Source organism: Podarcis muralis, chromosome 4 (assembly GCF_964188315.1).
Source record: "Podarcis muralis chromosome 4, rPodMur119.hap1.1, whole genome shotgun sequence".
NCBI classification, from domain to species: Eukaryota; Metazoa; Chordata; class Lepidosauria; order Squamata; family Lacertidae; genus Podarcis; species Podarcis muralis.
The window spans coordinates 64,388,954-64,404,679 of record NC_135658.1 but is presented as its reverse complement, the minus strand read 5'-3'; the positions used below and the strand labels follow the sequence as shown (position 1 = coordinate 64,404,679).

The following is a 15,726-nucleotide window of genomic DNA, read 5'->3' as shown; positions in this document are numbered from 1 at the left end:
AGAACACCATAGGCTCCAGCTCCTAGGGGCCAAAGCACTTTCACTTCTCTCTAATGTATTTTTTGAGGGGGCAGGCCCCCTCAATGTTCAGAGGGTGTTCAACTCTGTCCCCTGGCTTCTCACAACGCCACACACATGATGTCAGGACATCACGTCTTGGCCCCACTATCTTCTTTAGAAGTTGGCTCCTCTGTTGAACATGCAGATTTGGAGTATTATTCTATCTAGCTCAGTATTGTCTTCTATCTGGCAGTATTCACCAGTCTTTTTTGGAAATGGCAGGGATTCTGTTATCATTACATATTCAATTTGTTAACAAATTGCAGGGCAAGCTCTAGGCTAGTTACAACTAACTTTAAAACATACATAAATGTTAAAGCTAGCAACCATACATAAACATAGCAATTTAAAGTGGAGGTTGATCCATCCGAGTAAATGGATCTACCCAGTCCTGCATGCCTATGTTTAGAATTTTTAAAAACTGTATTGTTTTAGCACTTTGGTGTTTGCTACCCTGGACTCCTTTAGAGTGAAGGGTGGGATAGAAATTTAATAAGCTCACCATGCCAGGCAATTGTATATATGCCTGATGGAATGTCCAAAATATGGTAAATACCAACACACACATAAGAGTACTGAGAATCCCATATGAATGTTGTGGATTGCCAAAAATAGGTATATGTTTCTACAGTTCTCAGCTATATGGCAACAATCATATTTAGGGAGTGGTCAACACTTACCAGTGTATCTGCAAGGTTTCAGGCATTCAACAAAGTCATCTGTGCTTGTCAGTATTTGCATGTAAATGTTAACTTTTATCTGATTTTGAATATTCGCAACGTATTGTATGTCCGTCACTAATTCTGGCAGTGAACTTGAGTGGCTGAGTGCCTATTAAGTTGGAAGTGAAACAGCCCCAACCAAAACAAAGTACTGGGGACTCTCTAAGTGTGATGGTATTTGAGTTTGCAATTAAAAAGAAAAGATGTTCCTTAAAAATAATTTTAAAAAGCCTGACAAGGCCCTGTGACCCTCTAAGGAATGTTGAGGTGACAGATTTGGAAGTGGAGAAACTGGATGCGGGGGGGAGAGAACAGGGAATAGCCCTGCTTAACCCCCTAACTGCTGATAATAAGGGATGCAAGCTGTGACTTTTTTATATGTATACAAAAATCACCATCCTTTCTCTGTAGCAAGCAGAGATGTTTCAAGAAGAATAAAGAAAGCCTTTTCCCCTTTCCAAGTCTCAAAATTACCATTTCTCTATACAGCTATAAATGCTGAGATTCCCAGGCTGGCAGACTGCCCCAAATCCGAGTCCTCTAGCATGATATAGCACAGCAGGGGGATTGCCTCAGAGAGGTAGGATGGAATAAAGGGTCTTTTTTTTTCTTCCCCCTGCTCCTGGAACTGGAAACACATCCAAACCTAAACAAACTACAAGCACAATTTGCAGAGACCTGAATTCCAAAGGGTGGGGTTATGCTGCATTTTTTATTGCTGGTCCCTGTTGTACGTAATAAGATTTGTGCTAAGTCACTATTAGCATCATCAGTGGTTTTCCCCCTCCCTTGGGCTCCACTGTTCCAGCTCCCTCACAGAAAGAAGCTAAACAACCCCCCTTTAATACATTCTTCTGTACTTTGCCAGCCACCAATGAGGCTCCTGAAAGCCAGGAGGAAGTCACTAGCCTAAGTGACCTCCTTGAACTCAGGTGCTGACGAACTCACTAGGGCAGTATCCCCGAAATAGATTTTGTTTTTGAAACAGCCTCTTAAGATTTGTCTTCTGGGATGCCTGCCACTGACATTTGCAACATTTCTCCCCCATCAAAGCTCCGAGGAGATAATTTTTCTCTTTAATGAGAGACCCTGAGGTTCTCCTGCAACAACTCTTGTATAATGACATGGCTCCAGGGGTGTGTGGCTTCGTAAAGAAAAATGCCTCCTTGCCAAAAGAGTTTTTAACCCTACCTACGTGCAGCAGCCTCCCTCCTTCTTCTAACCACAGGTTGCTCTTCGTCCTTGGCCTCAAAGTCAATCTGTAAACAACAGAGGACAGAATTTATAGTTCCGCGGTAGTGTCACAAGTGTCAGGCTGTCATATCGGCAACGTTTCTCTATTTTTGTCAGATTACTCACTCTGCTGGAACAAAATATATCCATCACGCTAATTTTATATGGCGAGCTATTTATTGCCACATGTCTAGTGACACAGCATAATTTAGAGTAACAATGTACCATATTTCCCCACAAAATACCACGTACAATGTTCTGAAAATAGAAGCAAAAGAGAGAGAAAATCAAATTGAAATGTTTTTGATGCGGTCGAGGACAGACACACACTGCAGGGTTGAGGATGGGCAGGCTGTTGTATGAAACGCAGAAAATATCTACTTCACTACTGCCCCGTTTGGGATTAGTTTTATATAAACCAAGTAATCCCAATGTCCTTAATTCCAGATGAAGGCTAATTTTGGAATGCCTACCAAGATATAGCTATGTCATTTATTATCAATTGCAAACTCAATTCCTGTGGTGATGTGTCGGCTCCAGGTTGTTGTTGGGGTTTTTTTGGGGGGGGGTCCGTGGGCCCCTCCCCTCTGCATTGCAATTATCCGGTTGCTTTCCCTCTGCTTGCGGAGGGAAAAGGCAGAGAAATCAGCTGGCTGTGGCAGCTTTTGTTCCTGTTGCTCATTCCTGTTTCTTGCTGATGCTCTCCTCCTGGGCCAGAGGACCCAAGCAGGGTGTGTGGTTAGCAAAAGCAGGGGCAAGGTGCTCAGCACAAGTGTGGGCCTCAGCAAGTGCCCAGCAGTGCCAGCCCCTGACGCCAGTCTTCTGGTTGTATGTGAAGCAGTGCTATGAAGCATGTTTAGAGTGCTTTCCCCTGGCCGTAGATCATCTCCTCACAATAGGCGTGCATCTTTATTTTTTAAATGCTTGTGTTTCCTTTGAGCCAACAGGTGAAAAAAAATGGTTTCAGGATACAGAGAAGAGCGACTGAGGTAGTGAGCACCCAGCTCCCATGAAAATCAGTGGGAGTGTTTTCTGTTGTTCTGAGTCAGGAGTGGATTAGTTGAAATCTGCTTTGGGCTCAGGTTTTGCTGATGAACTTTCAGCTTCAGCTACAGAAACCTCTTTTTGTGTTAGGCAGCTTAGTCTCATCAGGGTTTGGGGTTGCTGCTGTTGTTTTACATGGTGGGTTAATTTTATTTCTTTTATTTTTCAGCCATAGATTTGATCGTAGCACCACATTGTACAACCAGGTTTACAGGATTTCAGGGATTATGTAACTGTGCAAAGGGATACTCCTGACCTCCCATTGGAGCAAATGCATGCAATTTGTTTACTTAAAAGGAACAGCATAGACTTCAATACTCTTCGTGTTTTGTTTGGATTATTTTTTTAAAAAGCATATTGTACCTTAGTGTATTGTGCTTTGACATTTGTGAATGCAATCAGATCATTTCCCTTTCATGTTTTGAAGGATCTTGTTAATGGGACTGGGGAGAATCAAAATGATGTTCTTCCCCCCTTTTTATCTGCAGACTCCCCACTGCTACCTATTTGTCTTTAGCTTTAGCTGTGTTCTTTCAAATAAGCACCCTATAGCAGAGCCTGGAGAAGGACCGAGCCATCAGCAATATAATAAAAACAACTAGGGACAGAGTCTTCTCTTCCAAGCAGAGTCCGAGAGAAACTGGTCCAGTTGTCTATTTACAGTACTATTTACACCTAGCCATCTTTTCCTTACTCCCCAATGCAACTTTTCATGTTTGTTAAAAATGCTGTGCTTTTAAAAGGGGGCAGGGAGAAGAGTATACAACTATATTCAATGTATGTGCATGTGACACTTTTTAAAAAGGTGGATCATGCTCCTGGGGCATCCTTCTCCAACCTGGTGACCTGCGGATGCTTTAGACCAGTGTTTCCCAACCGGTGTTCCGCGGCACACTAGTGTGCCGCGAGACGTTGCCTGGTGTGCCGCGAGATGTTGCCTGGAGGGAGGCGGGCGAGTCGGGCGGCGAGAGGCGGGGCGGCGGCGGCGAGGAGAGGCCGCCCAGCGCGGGGCTCTCGCCGTCTGCCTGCCTGGCTGCCTGCGTGGCGCTGACGTCACGGGGCTGTAACGTGCCCCACATAGGCACACGCGGGGCGGCGAGCGAGCTCCCTCCCACATCCCATCGCCGCTCGCTTCGGCCGGCCTACTGGGCTGTCGCAGGCGGAAGGCCTGCGCATGCGCGAGGTTTTCGCGCCTTCGGGATTCCCTTCACGCCTTCCTCCTCCCGGGTCCTTGAGAGCGCGGGAAGCGGCAGCGCGAGACCGGCGTTGAGCCTGGTAGGTATAGCGCTTGCCAAGGCAGTCATTTGGGAAATGAAAACTTGCAAAGCAAGCAACCAGTTCAATCTGAAGTACGTGTATGCTTAATATCCTGTATCTGAAACCTGTTCTGCCCCCTCCCCCACACTTGGTGCCATTTTCATCTACACATGCAGCAGAGTAAGTTGACCCAGAATAGTACCAATTCAGGTGGCAGATGGGAGAATGACAGTGCTGAATGCTTTCCCATGTAGAACAGTCCCTGCAAATAAAAACCTAGCATATTTGGAAGAGGGATGCTAGCCTAACCATTACCTTCTATGCTGTTACTATTTTTTTTTTTTTTTTAACATAAGTAAAAAGTGACCTTTCCCCATCTGGCAAGGTGGTGTGCCTCGAGATTTTTTTCATGAAACAAGTGTGCCTTTGCCCAAAAAAGGTTGGGAAACACTGCTTTAGACTACAACTCCCATCAGTCCCCTCTGGCTTTACCAATGGTTAAGGATGATGAATGCTACAGTCCCACAGTATCTGAAGGACCCCATGTTGAGAAAGGCTGTCCTGGAGCACAGTGGGGCGGGGCAAAGTAGACCACTGAAACACTATTTGATTTGCTGGCCAGGACAGCTGCCAAATGTATTGTGATGGAGTTAGAGAAGTAGAGGTCGAAGTGGGAGGTGGGGAGATGCATCAAAACCTGTTGGTAGGAGCACAGTTGTTACAAGCTGATCAACTTTATCTGGTTTATCAGGCGAACTGGCGTGAATTCATCTGGTGTTATGGACGTTTCTAAGGCCTTTTCATAAACAAACAGTTATTATTATCATTGTTGTTGCTGCTGTTAATAATAATTATTATTATAATTATACCCCTCCCATCTGGCTGGGTTTTCCCAGCACTCTCGGTGGCTTCCAACAAAAGATTAAAAATACATTCAAACATCAGTCATTAAAAACTTCATACGTCTTCTAAAAGATAGTTGTTTATTTCTTTGACATCTTGTGGGAGGGCATTCCACAGGGCGGGTGCCACTACTGAGAAGGCCCTCTGCCTGCTTCCCTGTAACTTGGCTTCTCGCAGTGAGGGAACCGCCAGAAGGCCCTAGGCGCTGGACCTCAGGGTCCTGGCAGAACGATAGGGGTGGAGACGCTCCTTCAGGTATACTGGGCCGAGGCCGTTTATTAATTAAATTTATGTAGTACTCATCATCCAAAGATCTCAAGGTGGTTCACAACATAGAAGTACAGGATAAAAGCACAAAATAGATAGTTAAGCAAAAACAAAACGTACATAAGCATACCCTTGGAATTCTTATTGCTATGGGGGCATATATATGAAAAAGCATTATGTCAGAAATGGAGTCATCTGCATGAATTTTTCAGGAAGTGCTGGCCAGCAGGAGGAAACAGGGATAGGGTAGGTACCTTTTTACGGGCCAGGAACTCAGTATCTGCTACACAGCTGCATAGTGTGCAGAGACACAGGTGATTGTAGGGATGGTGGCTGGAGTTCAGTAGACCTGGTGGGACTACTAAGAGGGCACGTGAGCATGGCCAATGAGAGGGCATAGGGGTGTGGCAAAGTTCTGGTACCCACCCCCCCACCCCCCTCTGCTCTTCCCTTGCAAAGATGCTATGGACACTTAAGCATCACTGTTTTACAAATAGTTAGCCTCTAACTTAACTGGGGGGAAAAATCTTAGTTTTTTTCCCCAAGGGGTCCCTGCTGTCACAAATGTTTCTCCACTGGGATAATGGTTGTGTTCTTTTTGACCTGTTCTGGTTATCTCCCTGCCCTCCTGCTTTGCAAAGAAACAGTGGACACTTAAACATTGCAGTTGTATTAATACTTAGCACCTAAGTGTCTCTCTTGGGTCCGAAGGGGTCTCTGTTACCATGATTTCTAGTGTGGATTCATACCACAATAACTGTACAATATATTACTCAGAGGTAAGCCCCACTGCGTTAGTCCTAAAGGAACCCTACAGGACTGTTAACAAGGTACCCCATACAGATTTTTTATTTATATTTATATATTTTTGAAAAATAAACAATAATTCAACAACAATTCAAATTTAGCAGTCAGTCAATCAGCCTAGGACTCGCCTCCAGCCACCAAAGGAAGCATCTGAAAGCAATATCAAGGAGGCAAACAATATCTTGAACTCATCAGTTTCAAGTAAGTAGCAACCGTAAGTGCATATATAAATTCTGTTTCTGTTTGCTACAGAAACATTTTTATGGGGTTACCAACTTCTGATAAAAATACACATTTGTAGTCTTTATTCATTTATACTAAGGATTTTTATCCCATTCTTCAGCTGAAAAAGACTCCCAGAGTAGCTTAACGTGATCAGTAACAAGATAGTCCTTGCCCTCAGGCATACAATCTAAAAGTTACAACACAAAAGGAAAGGGAATTTTTTTTTGGGGGGGGGGGGGGAATGGCCTTTGCAAAATATATTTTGAGAAATTGATAGGGAAGCAATGCTTAATCAATTCACCAATTTGATTCATCAGTTAAAATTATTAATTCACTAAAATGGGAGCCCCTATTAATGACAGGTTTTTAAATACATGGTTTTTAATACCAATACTTACAGATACTGCAGGTGGCAAATGCCATTTTAAAAGAGATACTGATTGATTGATTGATTGATTGATTGACTGAAAGAGAATTATGTACATTATGTAACGCAATTATGTAACGCAAAGGAACATATAATTATTGCTTCAGAAGCATTGTTATTATCCATATGCAAGCTTATGAAACCAATGATTGATTTAAATCCATATGATTAAAGACATTTTAACCAATTAATCAGGTTACAACCCTATAAACTGAGTCACTGTGCTGTGGTCTAATATTGGTAGATGCAGGCTCAAATCTCTACTCAGCCATGAACCTTACTAGGTAATCTTTGGCATTCTGCCTATCCTATCTCATATGGTTGTTGTGAGGATAAAAAGGAGAAAGGGTGGAACCATGATTTCTCCCTCAGCTCCTTGAAGGAAAGGTGGGATATAAAATGTAGTAAATAAAATGGGTGATGTCACAATACTTTGCGGGATGTTATAGTCTGATTGCATTCTCACTTTTCTGTCTCCCTTGGACACTCAACCTCCAAGCCGAGCACTTAGAAGATAAAATATTGCTCTCCTCTTCCCATTCAGCACAGAAGTGGCAGATTATCCTTACAACTGAGACGTGTATTGTCCTTGTTTGAAACAAAGGGATAGCACCATGTAGACCTTATTTTTCTTTATACTGGAATGAAAAACAATCTTAGGGAAAGAATGGAGAGATTCCCACAAAAGCAAACCTCATCTAGCCTAAGAAATATGTGGAGTAAATAAAGTTGGTGGAGAGATGAGATTTTGTAAGATTACTAATGTCCTTATTTATCTTTTGGCTCATGCCCCGTTCATGCCTACTGCTAGTAGCAGATGACTCATTCCTATAGCAAGACCCTGCACTGCTGCCGTAAATATCTGAATACAGGTGCTACACAGATGGGGCCAGGAAATAATCAGAAGAAAAGAACGTGTTTCACTCCCATAGTTCCTGCATCCAGCCTGTGGGATCTTGCCATGGAGAAGCACCACATAATCACAGGCCCCGGTCTGATCTCAGTTTCTGCGAATCAATCATCACTTCTTTTGCCAATGTATATTTTACAAATGCACATTTTAGAGATAATTTAGCATGAATTAGATAACAGCTTTAAGCATCATTTTGCTAAGGCAATGTGAGTTTTTTTTATTAAAAAAAAAACCAGTTATGCAAATGTCGGTGTGAGTTGACTAATGTATTTGCCAGACTCTCGAAGCTCGCAGCTGTCATTTTAAAGAAAGATGCTCCTTAGGTAAACTTTCCTAGTGCCAGGGGCAACATTAGCACCTGTCATTTGTGGGCATATGTGAGAGCCTACTATTGATGTCTGCCTTGGGACACCCTTTGAAGAATCTCTGGGCCCCAAGGGGTTCATCTAACCCACTCAGGGAGTCCATGGCACCATTCACATAAAAAAAAAAACCCTACCATAGATATACCAAAACTTTCAAAAAGTAGAGTTCACGGCTTGGCTTTTGAAAAACAGTACTTAGCTCATTGGGAAGCACCACTGTTAAAAGTCCCTAAGGTTAGGGGCACTGTGGAACATTTAAGAAGGGGCTAGAGCCAGCTGCCCATTGCTGCTTAGTGCACTGCCGCTGCAGCCAGAGAAGCCCACCAATGCCCAGTGGCAGGAAGAGGCCCAGAGGGCACTTTGCCCAAGGCCCTCTCAAACCTGGAAGCGGCCCGGTCTGCTTGCAAGACTGGACAGCAGGTCTTTCTCTCACTGCCCTGGATTAATTTAGTGCAGAAGTAGCCAATGTGGTGCCCCCCCAATGATGCTGGACTACAACTCCCACAAATGCTGGCTGTTGGTCATGCTGGCTGAGGCTAATGGAAGTCCAAAACATCTGGAGAGGGCCACATTGGGTATCCCTGATGTAGTTACTGTTAGTATTTTACGCCTCCGATGCTGCAGATGAGATTGGTGTAAATCACATGCCTGTGGGAAAAGAATGTGAGAACGGAAGACAGTCTTATCTCTTCCGCTGTATGTACTATTGTACTGTACTTTTGCTTTTACCTGTGTCTGCTTTCCCTCTCGGAGCTGGAGAGAGAGGACGCCATAATTCCTTTGTCTGTACAGTGGTACCTCGGGTTAAGTACTTAATTCGTTCTGGAGGTCCGTTCTTAACCTGAAACTGTTCTTAACCTGAGGTACCACTTTAGCTCATGGGGCCTCCCCCTGCCGCCGCACGATTTCTGTTCTCATCCTGAAGCAAAGTTCTTAACCTGAGGTACTATTTCTGGGTTAGCGGAGTCTGTAACCTGAAGCGTCTGTAACCTGAAGTGTCTGTAACCTGAGGTACCACTGCACATAGTGTGTAAATAAATACGTATATTAGCTGTACGATGTCTCACGCTTCTTGCTGTGTTATGCTAGAAGATTAGTGTGCATATATCATTTGATATATGTCACTGAAGCGCACTGGAGCAGAAGGGAAGTGCCTTTTCCAGAGCTGCGATTACCAGAGGACGCTCGGAGTATGGGGCTGCAGGGGCACTCCCAGAGCGTTTTCCTACAGTTACTCTGACAGCAGTGTATATTGAGGAGACAGGGGCAGTTTGCCCAAGTTTGGAGCAGGTGGATGTGTCAGACTTGGAAAGCAACGCTGTTCCTCCCATCTTTATATCCAACTAGGAACTCTGGGCTGAAAAGGTTTTTCTGTGAGGACTGTGACCATTTTCAGATTCTGAGCAAGGCTGCGCAGGAAATGCTTATACAAAGTGATGCATTTTCCCCTCCCAAATCTATGTTAATCTGTGCCAGTTAATTATCCTGGAGAGCACTTTCAATCACTAACACCTATTAGTGTCACCACTCCTGTAGATGAAAGATAAATGAGAATGATATATATTTAATAGATTCAAATGTTTGGTGCAAATTATCTGGCTTAGGGTGAGTTCTGGTGGCCTTCAGTCTGTAACTAAGCTTGGATGATGATGATGATGATCATAATTATTATGATTATTACTCTCATCTGTAGGGACGTGGGTGGCGCTGTGGGTAAAACCTCAGTGCCTAGGGCTTGCCGATCGCATGGTCGGCAGTTCGAATCCCCGCTGCGGGGTGAGCTCCCGTCTTTCAGTCCCAGCTCCTGCCCACCTAGCAGTTCGAAAGCACCCTTAAGTGCAAGTAGATAAATAGGTACTGCTTTATAGCGGGAAGGTAAACGGTGTTTCCGTGTGCTGCGCTGGTGCCGGCTTACCAGAGCAGCTTCGTCATGCTGGCCACGTGACCCGGAAGTGTCTCCAGACAGCGCTGGCCCCCGGCCTCTTAAGTGAGATGGGCGCACAACCCTAGAGTCGGACACGACTGGCCCGTACGGGCAGGGGTACCTTTACCTTTACCTTTACTCTCATCTGTAACAGGGTTGGTCTGTAACCAGGATATACCAAACCATATCTTGATACTCCACATGTTTACGAGTCTTAAACCATGAGGATTTGGGTTTTTTTCCATACACTGAAGCAGACCCCTCCTCATTAGACACTTTCACAAAGCTTTCATTATTTCCATCTACCTCACCCTGCTTTACCCTTATAATCCTCTGCAGTACAAACATCATTCTGTTCCTGCATGCTGTCATTGCTAGACGTTGTCTGTATTTTCTCCCTTGTATTGTGTCAATTAAGTAGCAGCTACTTGGAGAGAATACTTTTAAAGGAGCCACATGATAGTAGCAGAATGGACGAGTTCTCAGATCATCTCTGCCTCAGCAGATGTTCCACTTACAATAGAGGCACAGGTGTGATTATAGTAGGACAGCATCCCATTCAACTTTAGCAGAGAGGGGGAGATAACTAGGTCTATTCCTCCATTTTTCTCTCTCGTAGCTATCCATGTCAAAATCCCATTTTTAGAAAAATTAAAAATAGTTTACAGAGTTGCAATTGTGCATTAATGCATACGCTTTATTAAACTCATCGAAATTCTAGTATTCCCAGGACATCTATATGTAGATTGCCCTCCTCTGAAGTGCATTTGGTCTTTTCCTTCAAGGAGTGGAGCTGGAATCACTCATTCTGCCTCTGTCCACTAAAATTATGACATTGGAATGGATCCACCTTCTGTGAATTGTTTCAGGCAGTGATTAATCTAACCTTCTTTCGTATCATTTGAGCTGTATTTCCAGGTGAGTTTAGGAGTGGGGGGTGGAGAGCAAGCAAGTTGTTGTTGTTGTTTTTTAGTCGTTTAGTCGTGTCCGACTCTTCGTGACCCCATGGACCAGAGCACGCCAGGCACTTCTGTCTTCCACTGCCTCCCGCAGTTTGGTCAGACTCATGCTAGTAGCCTCGAGAACAGTATCCAACCATCTCGTTCTCTGTCGTCCCCTTCTCCTTGTGCCCTCCATCTTTCCCAACATCATGGTCTTTTCCAGGGAGTCTTCTCTTCTCATGAGGTGGCCAAAGTATTGGAGCCTTAGCTTCACGATCTGTCCTTCCAGTGAGCACTCAGGGCTGATTTCCTTAAGAATGGAGAGGTTTGGTCTTCTTGCAGTCCATGGGACTCTCAAGAGTCTCCTCCTGCACCGTAATTCAAATGCGTCAATTCTTCGGTGATCAGCCTTCTTTATGGTCCAGCTTTCACTTCCATACATCACTACTGGGAAAACCATACATTTTACTATACGGACCTTTGTTGGCAAGGTGATGTCTCTACTTTTTAAGATGCTGTCTAGGTTTGTCATTGCTTTTCTCCCAAGAAGCAGGCGTCTTTTAATTTCGTGGCTGCTGTGTCGTGGGACACAATAGAGACATGTAAAATTAAGCATGATGTGGTGAAAATGAATTGGAAAGTTTTTTCCCCCTCTCCTAATACTAGAACTCAGGGCCATCCTAAGAAACTGAATGTTAAAAGATTTGTTACAAGTGGAAGGAACGATAATGTTCACGCTGCTATGGGGTGTCATATAAATGGAGCAAATAAACAAATTACAAACTTGCAACCGCTTGCACTCATACTCTGTTAAGCTTTTAAAGTCTTGGATTTGTTGAGGTGAATGAGAGGGAGAAATGGGCAAAACAGCTCTCTCACAAAATATAGAAGAGGTTTTGCGTAGCAGCAGAAACCATTGCCTCACATAGGGACAGAATTTCTTCAAGGATAACTATTATTTTCTTTATTTTGAGCCCTTAACATTTTTAAAACAACAAAATCGAATATACATTTGGGGGGAAAGGGGGAAATTGCTCAGGGACAGGAAGAAAACTGTGTGACATCCTGACACCAGGCAGTGTTGTACAACCCTCCGTGCTGCAGTGTTTTATTGAGATTGCAGTGTTCTTGTGTCTAAAGTTATTTATACTGAGTGAGCTCCTAAATTATGAGCAATGACTAAGCAATGCCAGCCGTTTGGGGTGTTGTTTTTTTTAGCTCAGTTACAAGTTCCTCATGGATGTTATTTTATCATTCATTGAATCTGTGCTTTCCAGTCTTCTTTTAAAAAAAACAATACTTTTTTTGTTGACAACAATTATATGGAATTTAAAAAATAATAATCTTGATCAGCCCAAGCTGCTCCGTGGCACCATTTTCAAACCCCGCATTCACATTTAACAATTCTGTGTTGATTAAGTGTACACTAATGCCACCCCAATTAAGCATCTTCCACTGTCATTAAACTAAAAAGTTTCCTGGGGAATTCTTTTAATATACTGTGTCCAAATGAATTAGCATGTAATGTAGTAATTCACTTTTATAGCACCTTTCATGTTTAATATCAGACAAAGAAAAGGGGCATTGAAATGAATTCCTTGGAAAATGAATTATTGAGACTGAAATAATGAGTGAAAATTGAATGCAGCTTTGCAGCTGTTCACAATGGGGAGGACTTGGGGGGGAGAGAAGTAGCTCCCCAGGTCTGAAATCTACTGGGTTTTCCTAATCATAATGAGTCAGCAGGTGTTGGCAAATGCTAGCAATAGGAGTTTTACTATTTTGCCATAATAGGCTGTGTCATACAGCTGCAAACACTTTCAGAGAGAAGGGCAGCAATTACTGGTACACCTAGTATTGCTAAATAACTATTTTTCACCCAGACAGTTTGGGAATTCAAGCTCTGTGTCCAGTCTCGTTCCAGCTGCTCAAAATCTGGGAATGGGTTGGGAACAGAGCAGATAGGGTTTTGTTGTTGTTGTTGTTGTTTAGTCGTTTAGTCGTGTCCGACTCTTCGTGACCCCATGGACCAGAGCACGCCAGGCACTTCTGTCTTCCACTACCTCCCGCAGTTTGGTCAAACTCATGCTGGTAACCTCGAAAACACTATCCAACCATCTCGTCCTCTGTCGCCCCCTTCTCCTTGTGCCCTCCATCCTTCCCAGCATCAGGGTCTTTTCCAGGGAGTCTTCTCTTCTCATGACGTGGCCAAAGTATTGGAGCCTCAGCTTCAGGATCTGTCCTTCCAGTGAGCACTCAATGCTGATTTCCTTAAGAATGGATGCGTTTGATCTTCTTGCAGTCCATGGGACTCTCAAGAGTCTTCTCCAGCACCATAATTCAAAAGCAGCAATTCTTCGGCGATCAGCCTTCTTTATGGTCCAGCTCTCACTTCCATACATCACTACTGGGAAACAGATAGGGTTAGGGCAGTGTTTTTCCTTCTCCACCCAGATCTTGTTGTGGGTTGACCTTAGGGATAAGGGAGAAATTCAGTTGTGTTTGCATTTTGATGGGAAACTACCCAATTTGTACTTCTCGATCCAATACACAAATGAAAACCCAGTTTTCCTTCAGAATTCACACATCTCATAATTTTATGCATTGGGGAAAATGTGTATTAGAACATACATTTGCGAAAATAATATGCAAAAATTAAGGGAAATTGTTTTCAACAATGGTATACAGTGGTACCTCGGGTTAAGTACTTAATTCGTTCCGGAGGTCCGTTCTTAACCTGAAACTGTTCTTAACCTGCAGCACCACTTTAGCTAATGGGGCCTCCCACTGCCGCCACGCCGCCAGAGCACGATTTCTGTTCGCATCCTGAAGCAAAGTTCTTACCCCAAGGTACTATTTCTGGGTTAGCAGAGTCTGTAACCTGAAGCATATGTAACCTAAGCGTATGTAGCCCGAGGTACCACTGTATTATGGTGACCTCTGCCCCTTCACTGGTTTTTGTTCCCAAACATCCTTTTTTTTAAAGAAGAAAAGGAAGTGGCAGATAGGCCTGCCTTTGGACTCCAAGCTATGACTTCCATCCACAAATTGCTCTGCCACAGAGTTCCTGGCAAAGAGCAGGGGACAGGTTTACTTCATAGCCAATGAAAGTGGAAGCGGCTAGGACTTATACCAAGTCATTAACATTTTTAACTCTATTAATATAACAAAATTTATCTCAATTTTTTAAAAAAGGTCTTTCACCAAACCACATCTCTTATTTGCTTAAATTGGCAGTTCTAAGCTATGGGAGTGTCACAGTTTGGCTGGATGGGCTTTTAACAAAATTGTGAAACATAGCAAATGCAAAAAAACAACAGCAAGTATTTTAAATTTTAGGCTCCCTTTGAGCTTGAAGCCCAGGGCCAAATGGTCCTTTAACTAATGGCTTCAAGTTTCAAGAAAGGAGATTCCGGCTAAACTTCAGGAAAAACTTTCTGAAGTAAGAGCTGTTAGTGGAATGGTCTCCCTTAGGAAGTTGTGGACTGTCCTTCCTTGGAGGTTCTAAACAGAGGTTGGGTGGTAATCTGTCATGGATGCTTTATCTGATATTCCTGCATTGCAGCGGGGTCGAAGTATATGGGCCTTGGGGTCCCTTCCAACTCTACAATTCTATGATTCTATGACCCCTCTCTGGCAGGCTCTGGCTACCACCCTCTCAAACCCCATTTCCTCTAAAGGCTAATAGGTGGGATGTCTGTAGTTTGTAGATCGGCAGTGGAATGGTGATGTTCTGTGATGGCAATGCTGCCTTTACATACTCCTCTACCACACAGACTCTAAGATCAACACACAAGGATCAGACTTCTGCCAGCTAATCACTCTGTATCCCCATCTATGCAGTATTGCATTCTGTGAATTAGTATGCACATTTATTTTATACATACATTTATATTTGTCTGTGTGCGTGTGTGTATATATAAAATAAGAAAATTCCATCTCAGCCTTCTGTTGCTTCTTCACCACTCAGGGCAGCTAATAATTAAAATCAGCAGTAAAATACAATAATGTTCTAAAAATACAATATAAAAAAACAGAGGCAATGTAATATAATCAAAGCAGAAACAGGTGCAGCAAATAAAACAAAGGCTTCAGATGAAATTCTGGCTTTGCTATCAATTTGAGGGAACTTTTACTAAAAGCAATACAATAGAATAGCACACATCTAAAATGGCTCAAAATACAACAGCAGTTAAGCAGCTTACAGTGCGTGCCTATACAGGCCTACTCAAAAACGTCCCACTAGGTTCTGTTGGTCTTACTCCCGGGTAAGTGTGCATAGGATTGCCCTGGGGCAATCCCAGGGCAATGTTACTTGCTAAGTTATTGTTTACTTAGTAGTTCAATTTGTTAACCACCCTTCATTAGTAAGGATCCAAGGGTGGTATACAAAAGTATAGGTTGTTGGATTCTGTGTCTTGAGAGACAACAGAGTGCACTTCTGAGGTTGAAGTCAAACCACTGTGTTAGCAACACTGAAGTGACCTCCTAGGGCGCAAGCCTGGGCAGTGTGTATGGAGGTCTTGGGCTGCCCAGACGACAAGACCCCCCCTCTCAGCCTCACTGATGTGGTCCAAGGGAAAGCACAGCAATATGTTTGGCACCAGTTTGGCTGGACGAGTTGCCGGAAGCAGACTC

At 43.5% G+C, this 15,726-nt stretch overlaps 1 protein-coding gene across 1 annotated transcript in view; it reads left to right on the top strand.

The window, feature by feature from the left end:
- The window catches only part of PTCHD1 (patched domain containing 1), a 60,912-nt gene that overhangs the window by 10,569 nt on the left and 34,617 nt on the right, over positions 1-15,726 (top strand). The window lies entirely within an intron of this gene.